Below are 14,280 nucleotides of genomic sequence, written 5' to 3'. Positions count from 1 at the left end.
AGGAAAAGAAATGAAGGAAGAGAAAGATGGAGAAAGAAAGAGGAAAAAGAGGGGTGGTGAAAAGAAAGAGTCTAGAATAAAAAAAGGAGAAAGGCAGTTACAAGAATAAAACCTTTTGTAAAATAAATAAAAGACGAGAGAGAGAAGGAAAAGAGAGAAAGAAAAGAAAGTCACCACTCAACATGATTAGAAATTTTTCACTCAATCTTCTGGGTCCCCACAATCTTCTGGGTCCCCACAATCTCCTAGTTTCCCACAATCTCCTAGTTTCCCACAATCCACTGGGTTCCCACAATCTTCTGGGTCCCCACAATCTCCTAGTTTCCCACAATCCACTGGGTTCCCACAATCATCTGGGTTCCCACAATCTCCTGGGCTCCCACAATCTCCTGGGCTCCCACAATCTCCTGGGCTCCCACAATCGTCTGGGTTCCCACAATCTCCTGGGCTCCCACAATCTCCTGGATTCCCACAATCTTCTGGGTTCCTACAATCTTTTGGGTTTCCACAATTTCCTGGGTTCCCACAATCCACTGGGTTCCCACAATCTTCTGGGTTCCCACAATCTCCTGGGCTCCCACAATCGTCTGGGTTCTCACAATCTCCTGGGCTCCCACAATCTCCTGAGTTCCCACAATCTCCTGGGTACCCACAATCTCCTGGGTTCCCACAATCTTCTGGGTTCCCACAATCTCCTGGGTTCCCACAATCTCCTGGGTTCCCACAATCTCCTGGGTACCCACAATCTCCTGGGTTCCCACAATCTTCTGGGTTCCCACAATCTCCTGGGTTCCCAAAATCCTCTGGGTTCCCCCAATCTTCTGGGTTCCCACAATCTTCTGGGTTCCCAAAATCCTCTGGGTTCCCACAATCTTCTGGGTTCCCACAACCTGTTTCTTGCCCTCTGCAGCTCTGAGAAACTGCCCCCCGATGAGGCAGAGGTGGAAGGTTATGTGTGCTGCAGCCAATCCCCTACTGTTATCCCAAGAGAATAAGCAGAAAGTGGTCTTGGGTGTGTGTTAAAGTGTTTCAAATGTCGATTTACAAAACATTGAAAAAAAAATCATAAATGGAGAAAGAAAAAAAGAAAGGAAGGAGAGTAAAAAAAAACAAAAAACAAAGAGAGAGAAGAGAAGGAAAGAAGAAAAGAAGGAACAAAAAGAGGAGGATGAAGGAAGAGATAAATTGTGAAATCGAGAAATCGTAAAAAAGAAAGAGATAAGAAAAGAAAACAGAAGAAAGAGACAATACATGTATGGAAGGAAGGAGAGCATGAAACAAGAGGAAAAGGAGAAGAAGGGAAGGGAGAAGTGACAGAAATGTAAGGAAGAAAGGGAGAGTAGAAGGGGAAAAAAAGAGAGATTTTGAAAAGAAAGAGACAAGAATAAAAGAATAAAAAGAAGAAAGCAATCGAAAGAAAAACATAAGAAAATTGAGAAAAAAAAGAAAGGAAGAAAGTAAAGAGAGAAGCTAGGAGTGTCAGAAACTGTAAAAATAAAGGGGGGAAATAAGAAGAGATGAAGGAGAGAGAAAGGGTGAAAAGAAAGGGACAAGAATCAATAAAAAAAAAAAAGGAGAATGAGAAGTTAAAGGAATGGAAGGAAGGAGTGACAAATGGAAAGAAGAAAGGAAGTAAGAGAGAGAGAGAGAAGGTAAAAAAAAGACAAGAAGCAAAGAATAAAAAGAATAAAGGAAGAAAGAGACATTTCAGGAAATGGAAGGAAGGAGAGCAAGAAAGAAGAGAAAAAAAGGAAAAGCAAAAAGAGAAGGAGGGAAGGAAGAAGTGGCAGAAATGTAAGGAACAAAGATAGAAGGAAATTAGAGAAAGGAAGAGATGAGTAGTAATGGGTTCCCACAAGCCCCCTGGGCACCTGGGCCTTGCTTTCTGCCCTCTGCAGCTCTGAAAGGCTGCACTGGATGAGGCAGAGGTGGTAGGTTATGTGTGCTGCAGCCAGAAAGAAAGGAAGGAAGCAAGGAAGGAAGGAAGGAAGAAGAGGAAATGGAAAAGAAGAAAGGGGAAGGAAGGAGAGAAAGAAATGGAAGGAAGAAAAGTAAAAAGTTGGGGATGAAGAAGGAACAGGAGAAGGAGGATAGAAAGGAAGGAAGGAAGGAAAAAGAAGTAAAGGAAAAAAGAGGGAGGGGGGAAGAGAAGTAAAGGAGGGTGGAATTGAGTAGAATAAAAGGAAAGTAAAGGAAGAAAAAAGAGATGAACTAAAATTAAAATTTTGCCCCTATCCGTTAAGACACGTATCCTATGGCCCAGATTCACGTAGAGCGGCGCATCTTTTGCGCTACGCCGACGCAAAACAGAGAGGCAAGACCAGTATTCACAAAGCACTTGCTCCATAAGTTGCGGCGGCGTAGCGTAAATTGGCCGGCGTAAGCCCGCCTAATTCAAAGTAGCAAGGAAGTGGGCGTGATGTATTAAAATGAAGCATGACGTCATGTAAATGAATGGCCGAACAAACGGCGCATGTGCGCGCATGCTCAGAATCACGTAGAATTTACGCCCTAAGATACGACGGCTCAATGGCAACGACGTGAACGTAACCTACGCCCAGCCCCATTCACGTACGACTTGCGTAAATGACGTAAAATCCGACGGCTGTTCCGTCGTCCATACCTTTGCATTGGCTGCACCTCCTATTTGGTGGTTTATCTTTACGCCGGACATACGTCTTATGTAAACGGCGTATACTCATGCGACGGGCGCAAGTACGTTCGTGAATCGGCGTATCTCGGTCATTTGCATATTCGACGCGTAAATCAATGGAAGCGCCCCTTGCGGCCAGCATAAATATGCGCCCAAGATACGACGGCGTAGGAAACTTACGTCGGTCGGATCAAGCCAAAATTCAGGCGTATCTTGTATTGAGAATTAGGCGCATAGATACGACGGCGCATCCGTGGACTTACGCGGCGTATCAGTAGATACGTCGGCGTAAGTCTTTCTGAATCTGGGCCTATATATTTAAAAATATATGTGGAAGTCACGTGCCAAGGTATACCTCAGTATTGTGTGGTGTTACTACCATTTATAGGAATACCAATGGAACATAAAAACAATAATATACTGGGGGTTAAGCGGTATTAAATCCAAAACCAAAAATGTATTATATTGCAACTTACCAATTCTTTAATGTGGTGGCTGTTTTAGTTTTTTTTTTTTCATTTTTTCCCCCCCCCCTTTATTTTTAACTGGTGATTATGCTGGTAAGTTATTTTTCCACTTCCTTTAACAGACCAAAGCTGTCCAGCAAAAATGGCAGTTAGAGGGTGGAGACAAACCATTTACGACTGACACGATGTGTGTATATTGATCAGCTTTTATTCATTTATGTTAAGCTTTTATACCAAAAGAAAAAAAAATGTTGCTGTAAATTTTTAAAACGTGTTCCTGGATTTTAAAACGTGTTCCTGGATTTTAAAACTTTAATTTGTTAGCCAAGTCCATCTAAGGCCCTATTCATACACGATTACAGAAACACGCGTTTCACGACTGTTCCTGAAAATGTGTGAAAAACATGTCAAAGCCTGCATTACGCTTGCACTGCCATCGTTTCCTAAAGACATCTCAAAAGCGGCTACCAGACGTACATTTTATCACGTGAAAACCACGCCAAAACATGCAATGCAAAAACATGTGAGGTTCACTGCAAAAAGGTGCAAGAGCTACTTTGGTGTGTTTATTGTGCGTAGGGCAGCCTATTCAAGTGAATGGACTTCCCTATGTCGTTGTGTGACAGATGTGCAAAAAACGTTCCGTGTCATGCTGATGTGAATGGAGCTCAAATCTTCTAACTCATCTAACACTACCCTCTTCACAGACTGACCATGCTGCTGTCCAAATGTTTTCCTATTTCTCCTCCATCCAGAAAGCAGACACCCTGGGACAGGAAGTGTGTTACTGGTTGGATCACTAGACAAAAATTAAAGGAAAAAGCCTGAAAAGAGAACACTAATGCAGTCACCACATCTTAATGAATTGGCAAGCTGCAATATATTACTGCTTTAACCCCTTCCTCCCTGTGGGAAATCACAGTGGAAGATTTTTCATACATATACCAAATACAACAGAGGCATGACTATGGTAAGACAGATGCAAACTGCCTATTGCCTATCATACCATATACCCTACATCCCATAAAAAATAACCAGACGACACGCATTTGAAGTAAATTGGCCACACCGGACATTTTGTGATAGATCTGGATAAAATTTCTATTTGATAAGTTGAGCTTATTCTTTTATTAGAACCACTAAAATGTTTCTCGGTTTATATTCCTTTAATTTCTTTTTATATTTCCATATTTCTTTTTATATATGCATATGTATGTATGAGAATGATCAATACTGCTTATTTTCCTTGATAAGTTTTATCAGATATTGTTTTAAAGTAATGAACTCAGCATTGAAAATACAAGGGAAAGCTGTTTTGTTCAGAAGCCTCTACATTTTCTCCTTCTGCTTCTCATCTTTCAAATGTGTGTTCGGCTCATCCCCCCACTGCATTCCTAGAAAGCTTTTATTCCAAAACCCCCTTCTCGTCCCTTGCTCTGTATGGAAGAGGAAGTTACCCCTCCCCCCTTGTCTGCTTACTGAGAGAACTTTTTTATGACACGTGGATTTGCAAGAAGAGCATGGAATGGACTTGTAAGGAGAAACCATCCCTATATGAACTGGCCAATGAGGGTTCCCATGCTGAGTACAAGGGGGTGGGTGAAATGGGTGTGAAATGTATGGGTTGACCAATCAATGTATGCTTTGTGATTTCATATGGTAAGTAAAACTAAAGTGAGGAGGGCTTGTTCTTCCTGTTTGGGACTGAAGCTGAAAGAGGTGAGATGTGAATCTTTTTTGTCTGTAGATTTGCACATATTTCACCATAGTAATTTGAATCAGGTGGGTAACCCTGAGATTGTATCAGGAAATCAATTAATTAATGAGTCTTCATCAATTTTATTACCAATAAACCATAACATTTATTTAGAAACAATACTCCCGAGATACATTGTAACCATTTTGTGGATCATAGAAGGCACTGACCAAATGTTCTTTGTATCAGCATGGCCACACAAGGTCCCCAGTCGCAGCACGCCGACATGAGGACAATACCACGACTGCACCTTCCAACGCTGATACCCATCTCCCAATGCCAGTTGAACCTCGGTTAACTGGCATCAACCGAGGATCCCATACCATGATGGTTCCCCACTTATGCCATAATGGACTTAATTTCGAATGCCTCCAAAAGATCCCTAACTGCTACACCCTTACCTCAAGAACCGACATATATACATTCCGAACAAAATTAGGGTGGGAGGTCCTTCTTCGTCCGGTTACCTGCGTCTGACCACCAGACACAGACCCCTCCTACCCCAACCATAAACTTACTTGGGCCACCCCCACTACCCTGGCCAGCTACACTCCCCCAAACTTAACCCCTATAACTGCTGTTTTGCCCTGTTACCCTGTCATGCCAACCCTACGCTTAAGCCTGCGCCTTGCTCTGGGCTTCTTTTGACTGTTAGCTCTACAAAAGAGATACAATTCAAATGTCTCTACACACACAGACATGAGAACTAGACAAACCGTTGTTTTTCCACACCAATGGTTGGCATTTTGCTACAATGACATCATTGCGGTTAATCCTCCATGTCCACATTTTTATAGAAACTTTCCAACCCGCACATAATTGTTATTTTGTTACACTTAAAATCAAAATTATAAATTCATCTGAAGGAATTCAAAGGTACCAAAAATCCTAAATGCACTCTGACGTTGGAGATGGTCACAATCAATACGTTTACAGAATGACACACCTCATTAGTTTCTGTACAGATTGCAGAGCAAGCTATAATGTACAAACAGGCAGACAGGCTGTCTCAATATTATTACAGGAAGGAGGTTAAATGAATAGTTTGACATTGATTACAAATATTGCCTGTTGGTTGGTTGGTTCCCACTATCGCCTTCCTATAACAGATAATGATTCTGTTGAAAATACAGCTTGTTTCCAGCACTTTACAATAAGGCAAGTTGATGATATGACATTATATGTTACCAGGTAATAAGCCTGAAATGCCATTGCTGAGACATGCCTGGAATGTATTGTGATTATCTGTATATTGTAGTCAACACTAAACATATTTGACAGGCTAAGTAGAGCAGGCATACTATCTATCTATCTATCTATCTATCTATCTATCTATCTATCTATCTATCTATCTATCTATCTATCTACAGTATCTATCTATCTATCTATCTATCTATCTATCTACCTTTCTTTCTTTCTTTCTTTCTTTCTTTCGTTCTTTCTTTCCTCCTCCCCTCTTTCCCTCTTCATTCCCTCTTTACTCCCTTTCTTCATACCTTTGCTTTCTCTTCTTCCTTCCACCCATAATTTTTCCTTTCCTTTTCTTTCCTTTCCTTTCCTTTCTTTTCATTTTTTTGCTGTCCTTCCTTTAATTTAATCTCCCTTTCTTCTTTTCTTTTTCATCCTTTCTTCCGTCCTACCTTTTCTTCATTTCTTCTTTTTTTCTTTTATTCTAATCTCTAAATATCTTTTCACTATTTATCTTCCTTCCTTCTTCGTTCCTTTCTTTCTTGTATTCATGTTACTTCTGTTACTTCTTCCTTCCCTTCTTCTCTTTTTCCTTTTCTTTTTTTCTCTTCTTTCTTACACTCCTTTCTTTCATTCCCTTAAAGGAGTTGTAAAGGAAAAAAACATTTTGCCTAAAATTAATGTCTGCAAGGTAGACAGACAGAATAGTGTAATGATTCTGTTAAAAAACGAGTAAATACCTATTAAATTCCTTCATCTATATCACCTCTGGCATTCTAGTTTCTGTTCTCTCATTCACTTCCTGGTTTGCGGAGCTCTTACGTTACGCCGGGCTTTGTGGATTGCGACGGGACAATAAAGTTGTGTCGGGTAAAAAAAAAGTTACGCGCCAAAAAAAATAATTCAAAATTTAAAAAAAATCGTGGCGATCGAAAAAAAGGTCTGTTTTTACAAGGTATAAACAGTTTACACCTTGTAAAAGCAGCCCTAATTTTACGTATGCAAACGTAAACTTACGCAGAAAAAACAAAGCTGAAAAGCTTTGTGGATCGCCGTAAGTCCTCATTTGCATACGCAAAGCGGCATTTCAATGCGAAATGCCCCCAGCGGCGGATGCGGTACTGCATCCTAAGATCTGACAGTGTAAGTGTCTTACAGATGTCAGATCTTCTGCCTATCTTTGGAAAACTGCTTCTGAGGATCAGTTCCAAAGATAGGCACAGGGATACGCAGGCTGAACAGCAGTTCCGCCTGCGTATCCCTTTTGAGGATTTGGCCCTACATTTCCCAGTATGCATTGCGGCACGCCCAGTAATTCACACCTCCTTGAAGTCTCTAAGGCCGCGTACACACGGGCGAACATGTCCGCTGAAACTGGTCCGCGGACCAGTTTCCGTGGACATGTCCGACCGTGTGTATGGCCTAGCGGACAGGTTTCCAGCAGACAAAAGTTTCTTAGCAAGCTAAGAAACTTATAAAAAGAGATTTAAATACTATAAAAACAAGTAATTGTAAAAATAGAAAAAATCACAAACAGCGCTGATAGTGGTAGGTTCTAGCGTAAATCCCAAAAAGGAACCACTTCTACACTCAGTGCAGACTAGAAGAGTGTGTCAGTAAGATAGGGAAAAAGTCCATTGAAATAGTGTCCAACATAAGGAGGAAACAGATAGCAAACACCTTCCACCCGAATTCCTTAGAAGACACCACGTGGGACAAAATAAGCCCCCTCTGGGGTACGCACTCACCAAAAAGCAATAAATGCAAGGCGATGTAAAAGTTACTCCAGACTGGTACTACTCTTCATACAGGGTAATCAGAAGCATCTGTTATGAGTCTCCCAATCAAATCAAAAAAACACAGAGAAATGCCATAGCGTAATTCCGTTTTTAATGATAGTGAAAAAAAGTGCCCCACAACACAGATTCCCCTCAATCAATGCACGTACATGTAAATAAAATCAATAGCGCATCATAGTCACCATCTCCAAGGACCGGAGTAGCGTCGTACTGGCCTGGTGTAATCAGGCCTTTTAGGGCGTGGCTTATCACGACGCTCAGGAAGTGACCTATGCGCTCCACCAGAGCCTCGGCTGGAACCAGGACAGTTTGTCTCCCACGAGATTACACCAGGCCAGTACGACGCTACTCCGGTCCTTGGAGATGGTGACTATGATGCGCTATTGATTTTATTTACATGTACGTGCATTGATTGAGGGGAATCTGTGTTGTGGGGCTCTTTTTTTCACTATCATTAAAAATGGAATTACGCTATGGCATTTCTCTGTGTTTTTTTGGTTTGATTGGGAGACTCATAACAGATGCTTCTGATTACCCTGTATGAAGAGTAGTACCAGTCTGGAGTAACTTTTACATCGCCTTGCATTTATTGCTTTTTGGTGAGTGCGTACCCCAGAGGGGGCTTATTTTGTCCCACGTGGTGTCTTCTAAGGAATTCGGGTGGAAGGTGTTTGCTATCTGTTTCCTCCTTATGTTGGACACTATTTCAATGGACTTTTTCCCTATCTTACTGACACACTCTTCTAGTCTGCACTGAGTGTAGAAGTGGTTCCTTTTTGGGATTTACGCTAGAACCTACCACTATCAGCGCTGTTTGTGATTTTTTCTATTTTTACAATTACTTGTTTTTATAGTATTTAAATCTCTTTTTACATGTTTGTATTTATTTAAACAGCTGCTTTTTTAATTTAATTTTATACTGTGATACACAGATATTCATGTTATTGAAAGCTATCTGTTATTGATTATTGTGCAGTCTCTGTCCATTTGCGGCGCCGGGAGGTGTATTATAGGCCCACAATACACTTCTTCTTTCAAGCTAAGAAACTTGTCCGCTGGAAACATGTCCGTCGGAAATGTCCGATGGTTAGTACACCTAATCGGACATGTCCGCTGGTTATGACGTGTAACCAGCATCCCGAAATCCCGCGCATGCGTCGAATTGATTCAGATGTAGTTCCCAGGAGGGGATGAGCACGTTACTGACCACCGCAGTAAACCCTCCCTTCACGGTGGTCAGTAAAATCAGACAAGCAGGAAGTGAACAGAACAGAGAAGAAATAGAGCAACTTCTGAGCAAAAACGAACAATAAGGAAGTGAAAAGAGGAATGTCTGCAGGTAAAGGATGCTTATTATGAAAAAAAAAATGTTTCCTTTACAACCCCTTTAACACCCCTTTGTTCTTTTTATTTTTATTCTTTGCTTCTTATCTTTCTTTCCACCATCTCTCTCTTCATTCCTTTCTTCTTTCCATTTGTCACTCCTTCAATCCATTCCTTTAGCTTTTCATTCTCCCTTCTTTTTTCTTTGATTCTTGTCTCTTTCTTTTCATCATTTCTCTCTTCCTTCCTCCTTCCCTCTTTCTTCGTGACTTCCTTTCCCCCCGTTATTCTTTCCATTTCTGATACTTCTAGTGTCCCTTTCCGATCTTTCTTTCTTTCTTTCTTGCTTTCTTTCTTCTTTCTACTTCTTTCCACCCATATTTTTTTCTGTTTCTTTCCTGCTGTCCCTCCTTTCCTTTAATTTCCCTTACTTCTTTTCTTTTTGATCCTCCCTTCCTTCTTACATTTTCTTCTTTTGTTCACATTTCTTGCTTTTTACTATTTTTCTTCATTCCTTCTTTGTTACTTTTCTCCCCTTAACTTATCTTTCTTACCTTTCTTCTTTTTGTTCTTTACTTCTTGTCTCTTTCTTTTCACCATCTCTCTCTTCCTTTCTTCTTTCCATGTGTCACTCCTTCCTTCCATTCCTTTAACTTCCCATTCTCCTTTTTCCCTTTTTTTTTTATTCTTGACTCTTTCTTTTCACCATTTATCTATTCCTTCCTCCTTTCTTTCTTCTCCATTCCTTCTTTTCTTCTTTATTTTTCCAATTTCTGACACTCCTAGCTTTTTTCTTTCTTTCTTTCTTGCTTTCTCCATCTATCTATTTTTTTTAAAGTTTTTATTTCTCTTTCTTGACTTATATTTCTTCACATTATTTTTTCTTTTATTCTTGTCTCTTCTTTTTCACCATCTCTCTTTTTCTTTCTTCTCTTATTCCTTTTGTTCTCCTTTTTTTCCTTCCATTTCTGTCTCTTCCTCCTTCCCTCTTTCTCCCTTTCCTCTTCTTTCATTCCTTCCTTCCATTCCTTTACGCTGGGTTCACACCATTCCGAATTGGATGCTGGTTCCCAGCATTGAATTCACAATAGCAGGAGATTTTGACCATCTCTCTTTGCCGATCGACGCCACGCCCTGTTCCACGCCATACGCGCTGCGTCATCATCGATGACCTTGGTGCGTCGGCGTGACGCCTATAACATCGGCGATACACATTTGGCAGTGTGGTCGTCGGGCGGGTGTCAAGCTTCACTCGTCTGCTGGCTCTGCCCCTCTGTGTACCATGACGTGACGTTGGCGGCTTTCCCCACAAGTGTAGTTGCTGTACTTTAGTCCACCCTAGGAAGCATTCCCTGGAACTCTCCCCACATACATTTTGTTTCACTCTCTTGGATAAACTCCATCTTTACGGCGACTCAGGTATGACATTGGTATATTACTCACTCACTCTCACCTCACTCTGCAGCTGCAAACAAATCCCCAAAACATGGTCCATATTCTACTCTGTTATAGACCACCAGGCCCAAAAACGCACCTTCTCACGTTGTTGACAGAATTTATCTCCTCATACACCCTAGGCATCAAACATCTTTTGGTGCTTGGGGACTTCAACCTTTGGGCCAACTCCTCGCTGGACCCTGTCGCCGACGCCTGCATTGACAATCTAGAAGGATTAGGTCTGCAGCAACTAATACAAGGCCCCACACATGTCTCAGGTCATACCTCCGATCTCATTTTCAAACAAGATTTGGAAATTGACGTCCTGAACAATGAGTCGCTACCATGGACCGATAACCATGCGATTAAATTCAAAATCACCAAAAACGCCCCCCCAAAAAAAAAGACGGTGACAACTCACTGGACTAGATCTCAAAAGAAGCTCCACTCGGAACTCTTCAAAACAACACTAGGGAACAAAATAAAAACAATCCAACAAAAACAAACAGCTACACAAATACTTGACGCCATCAACAAGGCGCTGCGACAGTCAGCGGACTTGGTGGCACCAAAACACAAAACTTGCATCCGGAAAAACAACTCTAGCTGGTTCAATGACCAGCTGACGTTGCTAAAGCAAGAGCGGAGAAGAGCAGAAGCTGCGTGGAGAAGGAGCTCTTCAGAGGAAAACCACACCTTTTAAAAGTCAATAACAAAGAAATATCACAAAAAAATCTTTACGGCCAAAAAAAAATCACTTCTCCAACATCATCGCTAATGCCCTAAACCGCCCCCGCGAACTCTTCAAGCTGGTTTCGGAGTCAATGAATCCAACTTGTTTAGAGGCCCCCAAGTCGGATTCACAAGAATTTTGCAACAAATTATTTGATTATTTCATCAAAGAAATTGAAAAAATTTGTGAAAGCATTCAGCAAAATGGAATCGTCACTAATTTTTCCCTAGATCCCTAAATCCCAAACCTAATACCCACTTAAATCCGCCGCAACTACCAAAATTCACTCTAAAACCCATCTCCATCAATGCCACTAAAAACATCATTGGGACGCTGCGTAACAGCACAGGGCCCAATGACATCATTCCCACCAAACTGCTGAAAGAATGTGCCGATATACTGGCACCAGCTATCACGCAGCTTATAAACCAATCATTTAAGGAGGGCATGGTGCCCCCCTTGCTAAAACAAGGTACAATAAAACCAATCCTAAAAAATCCCACCCTTGGCCCAAAAGACCCAAACAACCGGAGGCCCATAACAGGTCTAAATGTTTTCTCCAAGATAATGGAGAAAGAAGTTGTACAACAGCTGCAACAGCACTTAGACACCCATAAATTACTTGATCAGTTTCAATCAGGTTTCCGTCCGGGTCACGGAACAGAAACGGCGCTGCTCAAAATATGGGATGACGCTCTAGAGGCCGCAGATGAAGGAGAATCTTGTCTCCTAATATTGCTGGACCTAAGCGCAGCTTTTGACACTGTAGACCACGGACTACTGCTGGCCAGGCTAGCTGAAGTAGCCAGAGTCACGGAAGGTGATCTATCTTGGTTCTCCTCCTTCTTGGAAACTAGGATCGTTCACTTCTGAAAAACGTACAGTGTCATGTGGAGTCCCTCAGGGATCTCCCCTGTCGCCCGTACTGTTCAATATTTATCTCCGCCCCCTCTTTGAAATCATCAGTAACCAGAAGCTACTGTACCACTCATATGCAGACGACACTCAACTGTATTTCCGCATCTGCAACAAAGAGGATCACTCTCTTGGACTAGAGAAATCCCTCTCTCTAATAGATAACTGGATAGCATCCAGTTATCTTAAACTTAACGGTTCCAAAACAGAACTCCTCCTGTTTCATGCAAACCGGAAAGGTCACCCCGCGTCTACTTGGACACCCCCACCCATTCTGGGGAAAACTATCACCCCGAGCTCCAAAGTCAAAAGTCTTGGAGTCATTTTCGACTCCTGCATGACAATGGACGCACAAATAGGGTCAGTAGTCAGCGGATCCCATTATCTGCTGCGCCTACTACGCAGACTCATCCCCTTTATTCCCAAAGAGTACATTGCAGTCGTGGTGGGAACAATCGTTAATTCCAGACTTGACTATGCAAATGCCCTCTACCTAGGACTCCCCAAATACCAAATCACTCGTCTGCAAGCCGTTCAAAATACGGCCGCTCGACTAGTGACCGGAAAAAAACCATGGGAATCAATCTCACCATCGTTGAGATCCCTTCATTGGTTACCAGTAAAAGATAGAATCACTTTCAAGGCACTTTGCCTAACGCATAAGTATATTCAAGGCAACGCTCCCCAATATCTATGCGAAAAAATAAAAGCCCATAACCCAAATCGCATTCTGCGATCCACAAATCAAAACCTACTCCAAATACCCAAAGCCAGATACAAGTCCAAAGGAGATCGAATATTTGCAGTCCAGGGACCTCGGCTGTGGAATGCGTTGCCAACTACCATCCGACTGGAGTCGGACTACTTGGCCTTCAGGAGAAATATTAAAACCCATCTCTTCTGAGGTTGAGGAGTTTCCTTACCCCTGGAATGGAGACAGCGCCCAGAAGCGATTCAGTTCGCATGTGTTGCGCTTTACAAGTTTTTCACTCACTCACTCATTATACCCCTATTACCAATTCACATTTTTAACTTTTTCCACTTTTTTCACTTTTTCTTTCGCATATGTTTTTGGGGGAACTTTTCCCCTCTGTGTCACTTAGGACAATTGTTGCTTATCTACTTGCAAACATTGATACCATTATTATTATTATTTTTAATTTTAATAAGACACAACCCTACCCTACCTACCATATGATTAGTCACTAAGTTAGGCACCATCTATTATAACACTATTCCCATATCCTTTTTCTACTCAATGTTTCAGATGGGATTTATTCTTGTGATTTATACCACTTTCACAATTCATGGGGTTACTCCCACTGGAATGCCCTTCCCTAGCGATAATTCCATTCCTGGTCTGGGATTCGCCGCCTCAGGTTCCGGTGCCAAATGACCTCTCGGCCCACCGCCAGTCTCCAGGTCCATGTCCAGACTCCGATATGACTTGCAAGTATGAGCATTATTATATTTATCTCTATCTTTAATACCTATAGACAATCCTATGCACCTGCTCCTGAAGAGTAGCGCTACAGCTACGAAACGCGTCAAGCTACTTTGATGCCTTTCCCTGCCATTCTTTTAATCAAGCTACCAATACCATGGTTCACTGGAAGATGCCAATCTATAATTTACAATGGAAATACGTTGCAACTAGTTTGGTGTGCGTTTTATGTTATTATTGTGGCTCTAGGCCAGTTGGCTATCATTGTGTCATTATTCTATTTAGTTTTTTTAGTAATTTTATCATGTTATGGAATAAATGTCTTTATTACCTTACTATGATGGCTATTATGTTTATGCATTCATTATATGACACTATTGATGGCCCTATCACCCGACAGCATTATAGTATCATGCATTGCTATTTCCTTGGCTGCACGCTTCATCAAAAAGTCCCAATTTAGTCCCTTTTCTCATTTCTCTATGGAGAGCCTCTCTATGTGCCTCTCTATATCTATGCGGCTCCAGTGCAAATTTGCACCAAAGCCCTTTCCGTCTTTTTTAGC

At 41.7% G+C, this 14,280-nt stretch overlaps 1 long non-coding RNA gene across 1 annotated transcript; it reads left to right on the top strand.

The window, feature by feature from the left end:
* The first annotated feature begins 13,541 nt into the window (after nucleotides 1-13,541).
* Nucleotides 13,542-14,051, top strand: LOC120939569. The gene is made up of 2 exons (XR_005749270.1): nucleotides 13,542-13,724; nucleotides 13,768-14,051. It is a non-coding gene; the product is annotated as an uncharacterized LOC120939569 (long non-coding RNA).
* The last annotated feature ends 229 nt before the right edge of the window (nucleotides 14,052-14,280 follow it).

The sequence above is a fragment of the Rana temporaria genome, chromosome 5, assembly GCF_905171775.1.
Source record: "Rana temporaria chromosome 5, aRanTem1.1, whole genome shotgun sequence".
Classification (NCBI taxonomy): Eukaryota; Metazoa; Chordata; class Amphibia; order Anura; family Ranidae; genus Rana; species Rana temporaria.
The sequence above is the reverse complement of the archived record's forward strand: the minus strand, read 5'-3'. Positions and strand labels throughout refer to the sequence as shown.